Genomic DNA, 19560 nt, shown 5'->3' on the forward strand with positions numbered 1-19560 from the left:
AATTTCTGAATTCTCCAAAGAAGCTGAATTCTACAAATTGCTGCTGTTGCTCTTGAAATGACGTCATCAGGTGGGTGGTTTTGTATAATACACTGAAAACCAGAGCAGAAATGCTGCAGTATTCCCATGGTATGCATGGTCTTAGGAGCAAAGCACCGTGACTCAGCCTAAGGAGATCTGCCGCTTATTCTTTTGTACTGTCAGCAGATTGTGGAAGTAGAGTATAAAACCCATCCTTATGGAGAGATCTTTGCATTTTAGGCTTAGTCTAAGTGTCTCAAGTAGCCGGGGTTTTTGATTGGGCCTATTCCATAAGGTCTGATGGCTTTCCTCCTCGTCTCCAGATGAATGTGGTAGAAAATATAAAGCAAGGAAACGTCCTTTGGCCCAGCCTTGCCTTGCCTTATTTCCTTCTCATCCTGTTCTCTGTGCCAGCCTCTCTCACTAAGCCCTCGTCTGGCTGCATGTCTCTTCTTTCCTGTCTCCTTTTCTCAAACTCTCCTGCTTCTTGGCTTTTGTCTTTCCATTCCTCCATTTCAGTCCTGCAGCCCGGCACTAGATTTTCCTCTTCCCTCCCTTTGGCTTGCTCCCTTCGCTTTCTCCCTTTGTTCCATATCCTTCTGTCCTACTTCTCTCTTGGAGACTTTTGGCCACGCTGGACCCAAGTCTGGGGATGTTTTGGAAACTTTTCCGAGGCCTCGCTGGTGACGGGGGGGACAGCAGGCAGTGACAGGCCCGGGGCTGACAGGCTGCCCCTCCCGTAGGGGGCGCTCGGCTGCCACATCCAGCTGACATAGAACCTTTGTCACAATGCCCGCTACCGTGGTGAGGATGCGGGCACTCTGCGGGTGACAGGGACACAGCAGGACTTGCTTTTCAGCTCAACAAGTTCTCAGTTCCCCAAAGAAGCTGAATTCTGCAAATTGCTGCTGTTGCTCTTGAAATGACGTCATCAGGTGGTTGTTTTGGTGTAATACACTGAAAACCAGAGCAGAAATGCTGAAGTATTCCCATGGTACGCATGGTCTCTGCACAAAACCACCGTGACTCAGCCTAAGTAGATCTGCCGCTTATTCTTTTGTACTGCCAGCAGATTGTGGAAGTAGAGTATAAAACCCATCCTTATGGAGAGATCTTTGCATTTTAGGCTTAGTCTAAGTGTCTCAAGTAGCCGGGGTTTTTGATTGGGCCTAATCCATCAGGTCTGATGGCTTTCCTGCTCGTCTCCAGATGAATGTGGTAGAAAATATAAAGCAAGGAAACGTCCTTTGGCGTATTTTGTCTTGCCTTATTTCCTTCTCATCCTGTTCTCTGTGCCAGCCTCTCTCACTAAGCCCTCGTCTGGCTGCATGTCTCTTCTTTCCTCTCTCCTTTTCTCAAACTCTCCTGCTTCCTGGCTTTTGTCTTTCCATTCCTCCATTTCAGTCCTGCAGCCCGGCACTAGATTTTCCTCTTCCCTCCCTTTGGCTTACTCCCTTCGCTTTCTCCCTTTGTTCCATATCCTTCTTTCCGACTTGTCTCTTGGAGACTTTTGGCCATGCTGGACCCATGTCTGGGGATGTTTTGGAAACTTTTCAGGGGCCTCGCTGCTAAGGGGGGAGACAGCAGGCAGTGACAGGCCCCGGGCTGACAGGCTCCCCCTCTCCTAGGGGCGCTCGGCTGCCACACCTATCTGACATAGAACCTTTGTCACAATGCCCGCCACCGTGGTGAGGATGCGGGCACTCTGCGGGTGACAGGGACACAGCAGGACTTGGTGTCATCTCAGCAATTTCTGAATTCTCCAAAGAAGCTGAATTCTACAAATTGCTGCTGTTGCTCTTGAAATGACGTCATCAGGTGGGTGTTTTTGTATAATACACTGAAAACCAGAGCAGAAATGCTGAAGTATTCCCATGGTATGCATGGTCTTAGGAGCAAAGCACCGTGACTCAGCCTAAGGAGATCTGCCGCTTATTCTTTTGTACTGCCAGCAGATTGTGGAAGTAGAGTATAAAACCCATCCTTATGGAGAGATCTTTGCATTTTAGGCTTAGTCTAAGTGTCTCAAGTAGCCGGGGTTTTTGATTGGGCCTATTCCATCAGGTCTGATGGCTTTCCTCCTCGTCTCCAGATGAATGTGGTAGAAAATATAAAGCAAGGAAACGTCCTTTGGCCCAGCCTTGCCTTGCCTTATTTCCTTCTCATCCTGTTCTCTGTCCCACCCTCTCTCACTAAGCCCTCGTCTGGCTGCATGTCTCTTCTTTCCTCTCTACTTTTCTCAAACTCTCCTGCTTCCTGGCTTTTGTCTTTCAATTCCTCCATTTCAGTCCTGCAGCCCGGCACTAGATTTTCTTCTTCCCTCCCTTTGGCTTGATCCCTTCGCTTTCTCTCTTTGTTCCATATCCTTCTTTCCGACGTGTCTCTTGGAGACGTTTGGCCACGCTGGACCCAAGTCTGGGGATGTTTTGGAAACTTTTCAGAGGCCTCGCTGGTGACGGGGGGACAGCAGGCAGTGACAGGCCCGGGGCTGACAGAATCCCCCTCCCCTAGGCGGCGCTCGGCTGCCACACCCAGCTGACATAGAACCTTTGTCACAATGCCCGCTACCGTGGTGAGGATGCGGGCACTCTGCGGGTGACAGGGACACAGCAGGACTTGCTTTTCAGCTCAGCAAGTTCTCAGTTCCCCAAAGAAGCTGAATTCTGCAAATTGCTGCTGTTGCTCTTGAAATGACGTCATCAGGTGGGTGTTTTGGTGTAATACACTGAAAACCAGAGCAGAAATGCTGAAGTATTCCCATGGTACGCATGGTCTCTGCACAAAACCACCGTGACTCAGCCTAAGTAGATCTGCCGCTTATTCTTTTGTACTGCCAGCAGATTGTGAAAGTAGTGTATAAAAACCATCCTTATGGAGATCTTTGCATTTTAGGCTTAGTCTAAGTGTCTCAAGTAGCCGGGGTTTTTGATTGGGCCTAATCCAGCAGGTCTTATGGCTTTCCTCCTCGTCTCCAGATGAATGTGGTAGAAAATATAAAGCAAGTTAACGTCCTTTGGCGTATTTTGTCTTGCCTTATTTCCTTCTCATCCTGTTCTCTGTGCCAGCCTCTCTCACTAAGCCCTCGTCTGGCTGCATGTCTCTTCTTTCCTCTCTCCTTTTCTCAAACTCTCCTGCTTCCTGCCTTTTGTCTTTCCATTCCTCCATTTCAGTCTGGCAGCCCGGCACTAGGTTTTCCTCTTCCCTCCCTGTGGCTTGCTCCCTTTGCTTTCTCTCTTTGTTCCATATCCTTCTTTCCGACTTGTCTCTTGGAGACTTTTGGCCACGCTGGACCCAAGTCTGGGGATGTTTTGGAAACTTTTCAGAGGCCTCGCTGCTGACAGGGGGGACAGCAGGCAGTGACAGGCCCGGGGCTGACAGGCTCCCCCTCCCCTAGGGGGCGCTCGGCTGCCACACCCAGCTGACATAGAACCTTTGTCACAATGCCCGCTACCTTGGTGAGGATGTGAGCACTCTGCGGGTGACAGGGACACAGCAGGACTTGGTGTCAGCTCAGCAATTTCTCAGTTCCCCAAAGAAGCTGAATTCTGCAAATTGCTGCTGTTGTTCTTGAAATGACGTCATCAGGTGGGTGTTTTTGTGTAATACACTGAAAACCAGAGCAGAAATGCTGAAATATTCCCATGGTATGCATGGTCTTAGGAGCAAAGCACCGTGACTCAGCCTAAGGAGATCTGCCGCTTATTCTTTTGTACTGCCAGCAGATTGTGGAAGTAGACTATAAAACCCATCCTTATGGAGAGATCTTTGCATTTTAGGCTTAGTCTAAGTGTCTCAAGTAGCCGGGGTTTTTGATTGGGCCTAATCCATCAGGTCTGATGGCTTTCCTCCTCGTCTCCAGATGAATGTGGTAGAAAATATAAAGCAAGGAAACGTCCTTTGGCCCAGCCTTGCTGTGCCTTATTTCCTTCTCATCCTGTTCTCTGTGCCAGCCTGTCTCACTAAGCCCCCGTCTGGCTGCATGTCTCCTCTTTCCTGTCTCCTTTTCTCAAACTCTCCTGCTTCCTGGCTTTTGTCTTTCCATTCGTCCATTTCAGTCCTGCAGCCCGGCACTAGATTTTCCTCTTCCCTCCCTTTGGCTTGCTCCCTTCGCTTTCTCCCTTTGTTCCATATCCTTCTTTCCGACTTGTCTCTTGGAGACTTTTGGCCACGCTGGACCCAAGTCTGGGGATGTTTTGGAAACTTTTCAGGGGCCTCGCTGCTAAGGGGGGAGACAGCAGGCAGTGACAGGCCCCGGGCTGACAGGCTCCCCCTCTCCTAGGGGCGCTCGGCTGCCACACCTATCTGACATAGAACCTTTGTCACAATGCCCGCCACCGTGGTGAGGATGCAGGCACTCTGCGGGTGACAGGGACACAGCAGGACTTGGTGTCATCTCAGCAATTTCTGAATTCTCCAAAGAAGCTGAATTCTACAAATTGCTGCTGTTGCTCTTGAAATGACGTCATCAGGTGGGTGTTTTTGTATAATACACTGAAAACCAGAGCAGAAATGCTGAAGTATTCCCATGGTATGCATGGTCTTAGGAGCAAAGCACCGTGACTCAGCCTAAGGAGATCTGCCGCTTATTCTTTTGTACTGCCAGCAGATTGTGGAAGTAGAGTATAAAACCCATCCTTATGGAGAGATCTTTGCATTTTAGGCTTAGTCTAAGTGTCTCAAGTAGCCGGGGTTTTTGATTGGGCCTATTCCATCAGGTCTGATGGCTTTCCTCCTCGTCTCCAGATGAATGTGGTAGAAAATATAAAGCAAGGAAACGTCCTTTGGCGTATTTTGTCTTGCCTTATTTCCTTCTCATCCTGTTCTCTGTGCCAGCCTCTCTCACTAAGCCCTCGTCTGGCTGCATGTCTCTTCTTTCCTCTCTCCTTTTCTCAAACTCTCCTGCTTCCTGGCTTTTGTCTTTCCATTCCTCCATTTCAGTCCTGCAGCCCGGCACTAGATTTTCCTCTTCCCTCCCTTTGGCTTACTCCCTTCGCTTTCTCCCTTTGTTCCATATCCTTCTTTCCGACTTGTCTCTTGGAGACTTTTGGCCATGCTGGACCCATGTCTGGGGATGTTTTGGAAACTTTTCAGGGGCCTCGCTGCTAAGGGGGGAGACAGCAGGCAGTGACAGGCCCCGGGCTGACAGGCTCCCCCTCTCCTAGGGGCGCTCGGCTGCCACACCTATCTGACATAGAACCTTTGTCACAATGCCCGCCACCGTGGTGAGGATGCGGGCACTCTGCGGGTGACAGGGACACAGCAGGACTTGGTGTCATCTCAGCAATTTCTGAATTCTCCAAAGAAGCTGAATTCTACAAATTGCTGCTGTTGCTCTTGAAATGACGTCATCAGGTGGGTGTTTTTGTATAATACACTGAAAACCAGAGCAGAAATGCTGAAGTATTCCCATGGTATGCATGGTCTTAGGAGCAAAGCACCGTGACTCAGCCTAAGGAGATCTGCCGCTTATTCTTTTGTACTGCCAGCAGATTGTGGAAGTAGAGTATAAAACCCATCCTTATGGAGAGATCTTTGCATTTTAGGCTTAGTCTAAGTGTCTCAAGTAGCCGGGGTTTTTGATTGGGCCTATTCCATCAGGTCTGATGGCTTTCCTCCTCGTCTCCAGATGAATGTGGTAGAAAATATAAAGCAAGGAAACGTCCTTTGGCCCAGCCTTGCCTTGCCTTATTTCCTTCTCATCCTGTTCTCTGTCCCACCCTCTCTCACTAAGCCCTCGTCTGGCTGCATGTCTCTTCTTTCCTCTCTACTTTTCTCAAACTCTCCTGCTTCCTGGCTTTTGTCTTTCAATTCCTCCATTTCAGTCCTGCAGCCCGGCACTAGATTTTCTTCTTCCCTCCCTTTGGCTTGATCCCTTCGCTTTCTCTCTTTGTTCCATATCCTTCTTTCCGACGTGTCTCTTGGAGACGTTTGGCCACGCTGGACCCAAGTCTGGGGATGTTTTGGAAACTTTTCAGAGGCCTCGCTGGTGACGGGGGGACAGCAGGCAGTGACAGGCCCGGGGCTGACAGAATCCCCCTCCCCTAGGCGGCGCTCGGCTGCCACACCCAGCTGACATAGAACCTTTGTCACAATGCCCGCTACCGTGGTGAGGATGCGGGCACTCTGCGGGTGACAGGGACACAGCAGGACTTGCTTTTCAGCTCAGCAAGTTCTCAGTTCCCCAAAGAAGCTGAATTCTGCAAATTGCTGCTGTTGCTCTTGAAATGACGTCATCAGGTGGTTGTTTTGGTGTAATACACTGAAAACCAGAGCAGAAATGCTGAAGTATTCCCATGGTACGCATGGTCTCTGCACAAAACCACCGTGACTCAGCCTAAGTAGATCTGCCGCTTATTCTTTTGTACTGCCAGCAGATTGTGGAAGTAGGGTATAAAAACCATCCTTATGGAGATCTTTGCATTTTAGGCTTAGTCTAAGTGTCTCAAGTAGCCGGGGTTTTTGATTGGGCCTAATCCAGCAGGTCTTATGGCTTTCCTCCTCGTCTCCAGATGAATGTGGTAGAAAATATAAAGCAAGTTAACGTCCTTTGGCGTATTTTGTCTTGCCTTATTTCCTTCTCATCCTGTTCTCTGTGCCAGCCTCTCTCACTAAGCCCTCGTCTGGCTGCATGTCTCTTCTTTCCTCTCTCCTTTTCTCAAACTCTCCTGCTTCCTGCCTTTTGTCTTTCCATTCCTCCATTTCAGTCTGGCAGCCCGGCACTAGGTTTTCCTCTTCCCTCCCTGTGGCTTGCTCCCTTTGCTTTCTCTCTTTGTTCCATATCCTTCTTTCCGACTTGTCTCTTGGAGACTTTTGGCCACGCTGGACCCAAGTCTGGGGATGTTTTGGAAACTTTTCAGAGGCCTCGCTGCTGACAGGGGGGACAGCAGGCAGTGACAGGCCCGGGGCTGACAGGCTCCCCCTCCCCTAGGGGGCGCTCGGCTGCCACACCCAGCTGACATAGAACCTTTGTCACAATGCCCGCTACCTTGGTGAGGATGTGGGCACTCTGCGGGTGACAGGGACACAGCAGGACTTGGTGTCAGCTCAGCAATTTCTCAGTTCCCCAAAGAAGCTGAATTCTGCAAATTGCTGCTGTTGCTCTTGAAATGACGTCATCAGGTGGGTGTTGTGGTGTAATACACTGAAAACCAGAGCAGAAATGCTGAAATATTCCCATGGTATGCATGGTCTTAGGAGCAAAGCACCGTGACTCAACCTATGGAGATCTGCCGCTTATTCTTTTGTACTGCCAGCAGATTGTGGAAGTAGAGTATAAAACCCATCCTTATGGAGAGATCTTTGCATTTTAGGCTTAGTCTAAGTGTCTCAAGTAGCCGGGGTTTTTGATTGGGCCTAATCCATCAGGTCTGATGGCTTTCCTCCTCGTCTCCAGATGAATGTGGTAGAAAATATAAAGCAAGGAAACGTCCTTTGGCGTATTTTGTCTTGCCTTATTTCCTTCTCATCCTGTTCTCTGTGCCAGCCTCTCTCACTAAGCCCTCGTCTGGCTGCATGTCTCTTCTTTCCTCTCTCCTTTTCTCAAACTCTCCTGCTTCCTGGCTTTTGTCTTTCCATTCCTCCATTTCAGTCCGGCAGCCCGGCACTAGGTTTTCCTCTTCCCTCCCTTTGGCTTGCTCCCTTCGCTTTCTCCCTTTGTTCCATATCCTTCTTTCCGACTTGTCTCTTGGAGACTTTTGGCCATGCTGGACCCATGTCTGGGGATGTTTTGGAAACTTTTCAGGGGCCTCGCTGCTAAGGGGGGAGACAGCAGGCAGCGACAGGCCCCGGGCTGACAGGCTCCCCCTCTCCTAGGGGCGCTCGGCTGCCACACCTATCTGACATAGAACCTTTGTCACAATGCCCGCCACCGTGGTGAGGATGCGGGCACTCTGCGGGTGACAGGGACACAGCAGGACTTGGTGTCATCTCAGCAATTTCTGAATTCTCCAAAGAAGCTGAATTCTACAAATTGCTGCTGTTGCTCTTGAAATGACGTCATCAGGTGGGTGTTTTTGTATAATACACTGAAAACCAGAGCAGAAATGCTGAAGTATTCCCATGGTATGCATGGTCTTAGGAGCAAAGCACCGTGACTCAGCCTAAGGAGATCTGCCGCTTATTCTTTTGTACTGCCAGCAGATTGTGGAAGTAGAGTATAAAACCCATCCTTATGGAGAGATCTTTGCATTTTAGGCTTAGTCTAAGTGTCTCAAGTAGCCGGGGTTTTTGATTGGGCCTATTCCATCAGGTCTGATGGCTTTCCTCCTCGTCTCCAGATGAATGTGGTAGAAAATATAAAGCAAGGAAACGTCCTTTGGCCCAGCCTTGCCTTGCCTTATTTCCTTCTCATCCTGTTCTCTGTCCCACCCTCTCTCACTAAGCCCTCGTCTGGCTGCATGTCTCTTCTTTCCTCTCTACTTTTCTCAAACTCTCCTGCTTCCTGGCTTTTGTCTTTCAATTCCTCCATTTCAGTCCTGCAGCCCGGCACTAGATTTTCTTCTTCCCTCCCTTTGGCTTGATCCCTTCGCTTTCTCTCTTTGTTCCATATCCTTCTTTCCGACGTGTCTCTTGGAGACGTTTGGCCACGCTGGACCCAAGTCTGGGGATGTTTTGGAAACTTTTCAGAGGCCTCGCTGGTGACGGGGGGACAGCAGGCAGTGACAGGCCCGGGGCTGACCGACTCCCCCTCCCCTAGGGGGCGCTCGGCTGCCACACCCAGCTGATATAGAACCTTTGTCACAATGCCCGCTACCGTGGTGAGGATGCGGGCACTCTGCGGGTGACAGGGACACAGCAGGACTTGGTGTCAGCTCAGCAAGTTCTCAGTTCCCCAAAGAAGCTGAATTCTGCAAATTGCTGCTGTTGCTCTTGAAATGACGTCATCAGGTGGGTGTTTTGGTGTAATACACTGAAAACCAGAGCAGAAATGCTGAAGTATTCCCATGGTATTCATGGTCTTAGGAGCAAAGCGCCGTGACTCAGCCTAAGTAGATCTGCCGCTTATTCTTTTGTACTGGCAGCAGATTGTGGAAGTAGAGTATAAAACCCATCCTTATGGAGAGATCTTTGCATTTTAGGCTTAGTCTAAGTGTCTCATGTAGCCGGGGTTTTTGATTGGTCCTAATCCATCAGGTCTGATGACTTTCCTCCTCGTCTCCAGATGAATGTGGTAGAAAATATAAGGCAAGGGAACGTCCTTTGGCGTATTTTGCCTTGCCTTATTTCCTTCTCATCCTGTTCTCTGTGCCAGCCTCTCTCACTAACCCCTCGTCTGGCTGCATGTCTCTTCTTTCCTCTCTCCTTTTCTCAAACTCTCCTGCTTCCTGGCTTTTGTCTTTCAATTCCTCCATTTCAGTCCTGCAGCCCGGCACTAGATTTTCCTCTTCCCTCCCTTTGGCTTGCTCCCTTCGCTTTCTCCCTTTGTTCCATATCCTTCTGTCCTACTTGTCTCTTGGAGACTTTTGGCCACGCTGGACCCAAGTCTGGGGATGTTTTGGAAACTTTTCCGAGGCCTCGCTGCTTAGGGGGGAGACAGCAGGCAGTGACAGGCCCGGGGCTGACAGGCTGCCCCTCCCGTAGGGGGCGCTCGGCTGCCACACCCAGCTGACATAGAACCTTTGTCACAATGCCCGCTACCGTGGTGAGGATGCGGGCACTCTGCGGGTGACAGGGACACAGCAGGACTTGCTTTTCAGCTCAGCAAGTTCTCAGTTCCCCAAAGAAGCTGAATTCTGCAAATTGCTGCTGTTGCTCTTGAAATGACGTCATCAGGTGGTTGTTTTGGTGTAATACACTGAAAACCAGAGCAGAAATGCTGAAGTATTCCCATGGTACGCATGGTCTCTGCACAAAACCACCGTGACTCAGCCTAAGTAGATCTGCCGCTTATTCTTTTGTGCTGCCAGCAGATTGTGGAAGTAGAGTATAAAACCCATCCTTATGGAGAGATCTTTGAATTTTAGGCTTAGTCTAAGTGTCTCAAGTAGCCGGGGTTTTTGATTGGGCCTAATCCATCAGGTCTGATGGCTTTCCTCCTCGTCTCCAGATGAATGTGGTAGAAAATATAAAGCAAGGAAACGTCCTTTGGCGTATTTTGTCTTGCCTTATTTCCTTCTCATCCTGTTCTCTGTGCCAGCCTCTCTCACTAAGCCCTCGTCTGGCTGCATGTCTCTTCTTTCCTCTCTCCTTTTCTCAAACTCTCCTGCTTCCTGGCTTTTGTCTTTCCATTCCTCCATTTCAGTCCTGCAGCCCGGCACTAGATTTTCCTCTTCCCTCCCTTTGGCTTACTCCCTTCGCTTTCTCCCTTTGTTCCATATCCTTCTTTCCGACTTGTCTCTTGGAGACTTTTGGCCATGCTGGACCCATGTCTGGGGATGTTTTGGAAACTTTTCAGGGGCCTCGCTGCTAAGGGGGGAGACAGCAGGCAGTGACAGGCCCCGGGCTGACAGGCTCCCCCTCTCCTAGGGGCGCTCGGCTGCCACACCTATCTGACATAGAACCTTTGTCACAATGCCCGCCACCGTGGTGAGGATGCGGGCACTCTGCGGGTGACAGGGACACAGCAGGACTTGGTGTCATCTCAGCAATTTCTGAATTCTCCAAAGAAGCTGAATTCTACAAATTGCTGCTGTTGCTCTTGAAATGACGTCATCAGGTGGGTGTTTTTGTATAATACACTGAAAACCAGAGCAGAAATGCTGAAGTATTCCCATGGTATGCATGGTCTTAGGAGCAAAGCACCGTGACTCAGCCTAAGGAGATCTGCCGCTTATTCTTTTGTACTGCCAGCAGATTGTGGAAGTAGAGTATAAAACCCATCCTTATGGAGAGATCTTTGCATTTTAGGCTTAGTCTAAGTGTCTCAAGTAGCCGGGGTTTTTGATTGGGCCTATTCCATCAGGTCTGATGGCTTTCCTCCTCGTCTCCAGATGAATGTGGTAGAAAATATAAAGCAAGGAAACGTCCTTTGGCCCAGCCTTGCCTTGCCTTATTTCCTTCTCATCCTGTTCTCTGTCCCACCCTCTCTCACTAAGCCCTCGTCTGGCTGCATGTCTCTTCTTTCCTCTCTACTTTTCTCAAACTCTCCTGCTTCCTGGCTTTTGTCTTTCAATTCCTCCATTTCAGTCCTGCAGCCCGGCACTAGATTTTCTTCTTCCCTCCCTTTGGCTTGATCCCTTCGCTTTCTCTCTTTGTTCCATATCCTTCTTTCCGACGTGTCTCTTGGAGACGTTTGGCCACGCTGGACCCAAGTCTAGGGATGTTTTGGAAACTTTTCAGAGGCCTCGCTGGTGACGGGGGGACAGCAGGCAGTGACAGGCCCGGGGCTGACAGAATCCCCCTCCCCTAGGGGGCGCTCGGCTGCCACACCCAGCTGACATAGAACCTTTGTCACAATGCCCGCTACCGTGGTGAGGATGCGGGCACTCTGCGGGTGACAGGGACACAGCAGGACTTGCTTTTCAGCTCAGCAAGTTCTCAGTTCCCCAAAGAAGCTGAATTCTGCAAATTGCTGCTGTTGCTCTTGAAATGACGTCATCAGGTGGTTGTTTTGGTGTAATACACTGAAAACCAGAGCAGAAATGCTGAAGTATTCCCATGGTACGCATGGTCTCTGCACAAAACCACCGTGACTCAGCCTAAGTAGATCTGCCGCTTATTCTTTTGTACTGCCAGCAGATTGTGGAAGTAGTGTATAAAAACCATCCTTATGGAGATCTTTGCATTTTAGGCTTAGTCTAAGTGTCTCAAGTAGCCGGGGTTTTTGATTGGGCCTAATCCATCAGGTCTGATGGCTTTCCTGCTCGTCTCCAGATGAATGTGGTAGAAAATATTAAGCAAGGAAATGTCCTTTGGCCCAGCCTTGCCTTGCCTTATTTCCTTCTCATCCTGTTCTCTGTGCCAGCCTGTCTCACTAACCCCTCGTCTGGCTGCATGTCTCTTCTTTCCTCTCTCCTTTTCTCAAACTCTCCTGCTTCCTGGCTTTTCTCTTTCCACTCCTCCATTTCAGTCCTGCAGCCCAGCACTAGATTTTACTCTTCCCTCCCTTTGGCTTGCTCCCTTCACTTTCTCCCTTTGTTCCATATCCTTCTTTCCGACTTGTCTCTTGGAGACTTTTGGCCACGCTGGACCCAAGTCTGGGGATGTTTTGGCAACTTTTCAGAGGCCTCGCTGCTGAGGGGGGAGACAGCAGGCAGTGACAGGCCCGGGGCTGACAGGCTCCCCCTCCCCTAGGGAGCGCTCGGCTGCCACACCCAGCTGATATAGAACCTTTGTCACAATGCCCGCTACCGTGGTGAGGATGCGGGCACTCTGCGGGTCACAGGGACACAGCAGGAATTGGTGTCAGCTCAGCAAGTTCTCAGTTCCCCAAAGAAGCTGAATTCTGCAAATTGCTGTTTTTCTTCTTGAAATGACGTCATCAGGTGGGTGTTTTGGTGTAATACACTGAAAACCAGAGCAGAAATGCTGAAATATTCCCATGGTATGCATGGTCTTAGGAGCAAAGCACCGTGACTCAGCCTAAGGAGATCTGCCGCTTATTCTTTTGTACTGCCAGCAGATTGTGGAAGTAGAGTATAAAACCCATCCTTATGGAGAGATCTTTGCATTTTAGGCTTAGTCTAAGTGTCTCAAGTAGCCGGGGTTTTTGATTGGGCCTAATCCATCAGGTCTGATGGCTTTCCTCCTCGTCTCCAGATGAATGTGGTAGAAAATATAAAGCAAGGAAACGTCCTTTGGCGTATTTTGTCTTGCCTTATTTCCTTCTCATCCTGTTCTCTGTGCCAGCCTCTCTCACTAAGCCCTCGTCTGGCTGCATGTCTCTTCTTTCCTCTCTCCTTTTCTCAAACTCTCCTGCTTCCTGGCTTTTGTCTTTCAATTCCTCCATTTCAGTCCTGCAGCCCGGCACTAGGTTTTCCTCTTCCCTCCCTGTGGCTTGCTCCCTTTGCTTTCTCTCTTTGTTCCATATCCTTCTTTCCGACTTGTCTCTTGGAGACTTTTGGCCATGCTGGACCCATGTCTGGGGATGTTTTGGAAAATTTTCAGGGGCCTCGCTGCTAAGGGGGGAGACAGCAGGCAGTGACAGGCCCCGGGCTGACAGGCTCCCCCTCTCCTAGGGGCGCTCGGCTGCCACACCTATCTGACATAGAACCTTTGTCACAATGCCCGCCACCGTGGTGAGGATGCGGGCACTCTGCGGGTGACAGGGACACAGCAGGACTTGGTGTCATCTCAGCAATTTCTGAATTCTCCAAAGAAGCTGAATTCTACAAATTGCTGCTGTTGCTCTTGAAATGACGTCATCAGGTGGGTGTTTTTGTATAATACACTGAAAACCAGAGCAGAAATGCTGAAGTATTCCCATGGTATGCATGGTCTTAGGAGCAAAGCACCGTGACTCAGCCTAAGGAGATCTGCCGCTTATTCTTTTGTACTGCCAGCAGATTGTGGAAGTAGAGTATAAAACCCATCCTTATGGAGAGATCTTTGCATTTTAGGCTTAGTCTAAGTGTCTCAAGTAGCCGGGGTTTTTGATTGGGCCTATTCCATCAGGTCTGAACGCTTTCCTCCTCGTCTCCAGATCAATGTGGTAGAAAATATAAAGCAAGGAAATGTCCTTTGGCCCAGCCTTGCCTTGCCTTATTTCCTTCTCATCCTGTTCTCTGTCCCACCCTCTCTCACTAAGCCCTCGTCTGGCTGCATGTCTCTTCTTTCCTCTCTACTTTTCTCAAACTCTCCTGCTTCCTGGCTTTTGTCTTTCAATTCCTCCATTTCAGTCCTGCAGCCCGGCACTAGATTTTCTTCTTCCCTCCCTTTGGCTTGATCCCTTCGCTTTCTCTCTTTGTTCCATATCCTTCTTTCCGACGTGTCTCTTGGAGACGTTTGGCCACGCTGGACCCAAGTCTGGGGATGTTTTGGAAACTTTTCAGAGGCCTCGCTGGTGACGGGGGGACAGCAGGCAGTGACAGGCCCGGGGCTGACCGACTCCCCCTCCCCTAGGGGGCGCTCGGCTGCCACACCCAGCTGATATAGAACCTTTGTCACAATGCCCGCTACCGTGGTGAGGATGCGGGCACTCTGCGGGTGACAGGGACACAGCAGGACTTGGTGTCAGCTCAGCAAGTTCTCAGTTCCCCAAAGAAGCTGAATTCTGCAAATTGCTGCTGTTGCTCTTGAAATGACGTCATCAGGTGGGTGTTTTGGTGTAATACACTGAAAACCAGAGCAGAAATGCTGAAGTATTCCCATGGTATTCATGGTCTTAGGAGCAAAGCGCCGTGACTCAGCCTAAGTAGATCTGCCGCTTATTCTTTTGTACTGGCAGCAGATTGTGGAAGTAGAGTATAAAACCCATCCTTATGGAGAGATCTTTGCATTTTAGGCTTAGTCTAAGTGTCTCATGTAGCCGGGGTTTTTGATTGGTCCTAATCCATCAGGTCTGATGACTTTCCTCCTCGTCTCCAGATGAATGTGGTAGAAAATATAAGGCAAGGGAACGTCCTTTGGCGTATTTTGCCTTGCCTTATTTCCTTCTCATCCTGTTCTCTGTGCCAGCCTCTCTCACTAACCCCTCGTCTGGCTGCATGTCTCTTCTTTCCTCTCTCCTTTTCTCAAACTCTCCTGCTTCCTGGCTTTTGTCTTTCAATTCCTCCATTTCAGTCCTGCAGCCCGGCACTAGATTTTCCTCTTCCCTCCCTTTGGCTTGCTCCCTTCGCTTTCTCCCTTTGTTCCATATCCTTCTGTCCTACTTGTCTCTTGGAGACTTTTGGCCACGCTGGACCCAAGTCTGGGGATGTTTTGGAAACTTTTCCGAGGCCTCGCTGCTTAGGGGGGAGACAGCAGGCAGTGACAGGCCCGGGGCTGACAGGCTGCCCCTCCCGTAGGGGGCGCTCGGCTGCCACACCCAGCTGACATAGAACCTTTGTCACAATGCCCGCTACCGTGGTGAGGATGCGGGCACTCTGCGGGTGACAGGGACACAGCAGGACTTGCTTTTCAGCTCAGCAAGTTCTCAGTTCCCCAAAGAAGCTGAATTCTGCAAATTGCTGCTGTTGCTCTTGAAATGACGTCATCAGGTGGGTGTTTTGGTGTAATACACTGAAAACCAGAGCAGAAATGCTGAAGTATTCCCATGGTACGCATGGTCTCTGCACAAAACCACCGTGACTCAGCCTAAGTAGATCTGCCGCTTATTCTTTTGTACTGCCAGCAGATTGTGGAAGTAGAGTATGAAAACCATCCTTATGGAGAGATCTTTGCATTTTAGGCTTAGTCTAAGTGTCTCAAGTAGCCGGGGTTTTTGATTGGGCCTAATCCATCAGGTCTGATGGCTTTCCTCCTCGTCTCCAGATGAATGTGGTAGAAAATATAAAGCAAGGAAATGTCCTTTGGCCCAGCCTTACCTTGCCTTATTTCCTTCTCATCCTGTTCTCTGTCCCACCCTGTCTCACTAAGCCCTAGTCTGGCTGCATGTCTCTTCTTTCCTCTCTCCTTTTCTCAAACTCTCCTGCTTCCTGGCTTTTGTCTTTCCACTCCTCCATTTCAGTCCTGCAGCCCAGCACTATATTTTCCTCTTCCCTCCCTTTGGCTTGCTCCCTACGCTTTCTCCCTTTGTTCCATATCCTTCTTTCCGACTTGTCTCTTGGAGACTTTTGGCCACTTTGGAGCCAAGTCTGGGGATGTTTTGGAAACTTTTCCGAGGCCTCGCTGGTGACAGGGGGGACAGCAGGCAGTGACAGGCCCGGGGCTGACAGGCTCCCCCTCCCCTAGGGGGCGCTCGGCTGCCACACCCAGCTGACATAGAACCTTTGTCACAATGCCCGCTACCGTGGTGAGGATGCGGGCACTCTGCAGGTGACAGGGACACAGCAGGACTTGGTGTCAGCTCAGCAATTTCTGAGTTCCCCAAAGAAGCTGAATTCTGCAAATTGCTGCTATTGCTCTTGACATGATGTCATCAGGTGGGTGTTTTGGTGTAATACACTGAAAAGCAGAGCAGAAATGCTGAAATATTCCCATGGTATGCATGGTCTGTGCACAAAACCACCGTGACTCAGCCTAAGGAGATCTGCCGCTTATTCTTTTGTACTAGAAGCAGATTGTGGAAGTAGAGTATAAAACCCATCCTTATGGAGAGATCTTTGCATTTTAGGCTTAGTCTAAGTGTCTCAAGTAGCCGGGGTTTTTGATTGGGCCTAATCCATCAGGTCTGATGGCTTTCCTCCTCGTCTCCAGATGAATGTGGTAGAAAATATAAAGCAAGGAAACGTCCTTTGGCCCAGCCTTGCCTTGCCTTATTTCCTTCTCATCCTGTTCTCTGTCCCAGCCTCTCTCACTAACCCCTCGTCTGGCTGCATGTCTCTTCTTTCCTCTCTCCTTTTCTCAAACTCTCCTGCTTCCTGGCTTTTGTCTTTCCATTCCTCCATTTCAGTCCTGCAGCCCTGCACTAGATTTTCCTCTTCCCTCCCTTTGGCTTGCTCCCTTCGCTTTCTCCCTTTGTTCCATATCCTTCTTTCCGACTTGTCTCTTGGAGACTTTTGGCCACGCTGGACCCAAGTCTGGGGATGTTTTGGAAAATTTCCAGAGGTCTCGCTGCTGACATGGGGGACAGCAGGAAGTGACAGGCCCGGGGCTGACAGGCTGCCCCTCCCCTAGGGGGCGCTCGGCTGCCACACCCAGCTGACATAGAACCTTTGTCACAATGCCCGCTACCGTGGTGAGGATGCGGGCACTCTGCGGGTGACAGGGACACAGCAGGACTTGGTGTCAGCTCAGCAAGTTCTCAGTTCCCCAAAGAAGCTGAATTCTGCAAATTGCTGCTGTTGTTCATGAAATGACGTCATCAGGTGGGTGTTTTGGTGTAATACACTGAAAACCAGAGCAGAAATGCTGAAATATTCCCATGGTATGCATGGTCTTAGGAGCAAAGCACTGTGACTCAGCCTAAGTAGATCTGCCGCTTATTCTTTTGTACTGGCAGCAGATTGTGGAAGTAGAGTAGAAAACCCATCCTTATGGAGACATCTTTGCATTTTAGGCTTAGTCTAAGTGTCTCAAGTAGCCGGGGTTTTTGATTGGGCCTAATCCATCAGGTCTGATGGCTTTCCTCCTCGTCTCCAGATGAATGTGGTAGAAAATATAAAGCAAGGAAACGTCCTTTGGCCCAGCCTTGCCTTGCCTTATTTCTTTCTCATCCTGTTCTCTGTCCCAGCCTCTCTCACTAAGCCCTCGTCTGGCTGCATGTCTCTTCTTTCCTCTCTCCTTTTCTCAAACTCTCCTGCTTCCTGGCTTTTGTCTTTCCATTCCTCCATTTCAGACCTGCAACCCGGCACTAGATTTTCCTCTTCCCTCCCTTTGACTTGCTCTCTTCGCTTTCTCCCTCTGTTCCATATCCTTCTTTCCGACTTGTCTCTTGGAGACTTTTGGCCACGCTGGACCCAAGTCTTGGGATGTTTTGGAAACTTTCCAGAGGCCTCACTGCTGACAGGGGGGACAGCAGGCAGTGACAGGCCCGGGGCTGACAGGCTCCCCCTCCCCTAGGGGGCGCTCGGCTGCCACACCCAGCTGACATAGAACCTTTGTCACAATGCCCGCTACCGTGGTGAGGATGCGGGCACTCTGTGGGTGACAGGGACACAGCAGGACTTGGTGTCAGCTCAGCAAGTTCTCAGTTCCCCAAAGAAGCTGAATTCTGCAAATTGCTGCTGTTGTTCTTGAAATGACGTCATCAGGTGGGTGTTTTGGTGTAATACACTGAAAACCAGAGCAGAAATGCTGAAATATTCCCATGGTATGCATGGTCTTAGGAGCAAAGCACCGTAACTCAGCCCAAGTAGATCTGCCGCTTATTCTTTTGTACTGCCAGCAGATTGTGGAAGTAGAGTAGAAAACCCATCCTTATGGAGAGATCTTTGCATTTTAGGCTTAGTCTAAGTGTCTCAAGTAGCCGGGGTTTTTGATTGGGCCTAATCCATCAGGTCTGATGGCTTTCCTCCTCGTCTCCAGATGAATGTGGTAGAAAATATAAAGCAAGGAAACGTCCTTTGGCCCAGCCTTGTCTTGCCTTATTTCTTTCTCATCCTGTTCTCTGTCCCAGCCTCTCTCACTAAGCCCTCGTCTGGCTGCATGTCTCTTCTTTCCTCTCTCCTTTTCTCAAACTCTCCTGCTTCCTGGCTTTTGTCTTTCCATTCCTCCATTTCAGACCTGCAACCCGGCACTAGATTTTCCTCTTCCCTCCCTTTGACTTGCTCTCTTCGCTTTCTCCCTCTGTTCCATATCCTTCTTTCCGACTTGTCTCTTGGAGACTTTTGGCCACGCTGGACCCAAGTCTTGGGATGTTTTGGAAACTTTCCAGAGGCCTCGCTGCTGACAGGGGGGACAGCAGGCAGTGACAGGCCCGGGGCTGACAGGCTCCCCCTCCCCTAGGGGGCGCTCGGCTGCCACACCCAGCTGACATAGAACCTTTGTCACAATGCCCGCTACCGTGGTGAGGATGCGGGCACTCTGTGGGTGACAGGGACACAGCAGGACTTGGTGTCAGCTCAGCAAGTTCTCAGTTCCCCAAAGAAGCTGAATTCTGCAAATTGCTGCTATTGTTCTTGAAATGACGTCATCAGGTGGGTGTTTTGGTGTAATACACTGAAAACCAGAGCAGAAATGCTGAAATATTCCCATGGTATGCATGGTCTTAGGAGCAAAGCACCGTGACTCAGCCCAAGTAGATCTGCCGCTTATTCTTTTGTACTGCCAGCAGATTATGGAAGTAGAGTAGAAAACCCATCCTTATGGAGAGATCTTTGCATTTTAGGCTTAGTCTAAGTGTCTCAAGTAGCCGGGGTTTTTGCTTGGTCCTAATCCATCAGGTCTGATGGCTTTCCTCCTCGTCTCCAGATGAATGTGGTAGAAAATATAAAGCAAGGAAACGTCCTTTGGCGTATTTTGCCTTGCCTTATTTCCTTCTCATCCTGTTCTCTGTGCCAGCCTCTCTCACTAAGCCCTCGTCTGGCTGCATGTCTCTTCTTTCCTCTCTCCTTTTCTCAAACTCTCCTGATTCCTGGCTTTTGTCTTTCCATTCCTCCATTTCAGTCCTGCAGCCCCGCACTAGATTTTCCTCTTCCCTCCCTTTGGCTTGCTCTCTTCGCTTTCTCCCTTTGTTCCATATCCTTCTTTCCGCAAAGTCTCTTGGAGACTTTTGGCCACGCTGGACCCAAGTCTGGGGATGTTTTGGAAACTTTCCAAAGGCCTCGCTGGTGACAGGGGGGACAGCAGGCAGTGACAGGCCCGGGGCTGACAGGCTCTCCCTCCCCTAGGGGGCACTCGGCTGCCACACCCAGCTGACATAGAACCTTTGTCACAATGCCCGCTACCATGGTGAGGATGCGGGCACTCTGCGGGTGACAGGGACACAGCAGGACTTGGTGTCAGCTCAGCAAGTTCTCAGTTCCCCAAAGAAGCTGAATTCTGCAAATTGCTGCTGTTTCTCTTGAAATGACGTCATCAGGTGGGTGTTTTGGCGTAATACACTGAAAACCAGAGCAGAAA

The sequence above is a fragment of the Patagioenas fasciata genome, chromosome 11, assembly GCF_037038585.1.
Source record: "Patagioenas fasciata isolate bPatFas1 chromosome 11, bPatFas1.hap1, whole genome shotgun sequence".
NCBI lineage: Eukaryota > Metazoa > Chordata > Aves > Columbiformes > Columbidae > Patagioenas > Patagioenas fasciata.